Here is a 1,227-nt window from a genome sequence, read left to right on the forward strand (position 1 = left end):
CATGGGATCTGGGAAGTAACCGTGTAAACGTTATTTATATCCAGTGTGTGAGGATTGTTTCCGCCACCAAGCGATGATTGCGTGTGTGGCTTCAGACTTAAACAGTTTTAAGGCGATTTAAACACCACAGGCTGCGCGGGCCGTGTTGGAAAAATAATGTGTGTGCCAGGGAGAAGCATGCTGTCACATGGTAAAGCCCTGTGCCGTCCCGGTCGGATAGAACATATCTGATTTCAAAATTTCCCACAAACGTCCACGAGGATCCCTCATTTGACATGAAAAACAAGCAGACATGTGCTTCCTGGTCTAAAAGGCCCCCAGAGCCGGCGCCTGAGACTTCACTGCCGGGACCGACCTGTTTTCTTCCCTTTTTGTTTCTCGGGGACGCGCCGCCATGCTGTGGTGTGATTCCTCGGTGTCTGAGCTACGGTGCTCCGCTGAAAGCTGCCCCACCCCCCCCATTCCCGAGCCCCGAGCAGTCAGAGCCCCAGCTCAGCTGAGCCCACGGCCCGGGAATAAAAGTGTGTGCCACGTCGGCCCGGGGAGAAGTTGGCCCCCGGTCTCCTGGGGAAGGTACACTGTGGCTGTCCCTGCAGCCACTTCCCTTGTTGGGAAATGACGGCCAGGGCGAGTTTCCAGGCCCGAGGCCGGAGCCCGCGGGTGGGGTGCTGGGCCCCCGCGCCCCCCTCACTGGGCTGGAGACAGAGCTGGAGGACAGGCTCTCTGGATTGGGGACTCTGTCCCACGTGGCTTGCCGTTGTCGGTTTCACATTTGGCGGGTGTAGTCACAGCTTGGCCGTGTGATGGCAGGTTTTGAAATGTGAGAGAGCACCGTGTACACCCTGCCTGCGGCCGGCCACAGCACCCACCCCACCCCCCGGACACGGACTGTCTACTTCACGCCTCTGGGCATGAGTGGATCGGGACGTGGACACACACACACGCACACACGCACACGCATGCGCGCAACACGCACGCGGCATGCAGAGGGCGGCCTGGGGCAGGTGAGGGGTGTTAGCATCGCGTGAACTGAGCTGGTGATGCAGCTGCTCCACTTTGGGTTCCGTTGGCTGTTGGCCTTGGACTAACGCAGGCTGGGCTTCCGCACGGATGACGGTCCGTGGGCACCGGTGCGTGGGGCCGCCATCGCTGCGAGCTCAGGGGTGAGCGCGGCGGCCGACCACCTGGGATGCGCCGTGGGCAGCGCTTTGGGTTCCTCCTCCTCGT

Source organism: Myotis davidii, unplaced genomic scaffold (assembly GCF_000327345.1).
Source record: "Myotis davidii unplaced genomic scaffold, ASM32734v1 scaffold472, whole genome shotgun sequence".
NCBI classification, from domain to species: domain Eukaryota; kingdom Metazoa; phylum Chordata; class Mammalia; order Chiroptera; family Vespertilionidae; genus Myotis; species Myotis davidii.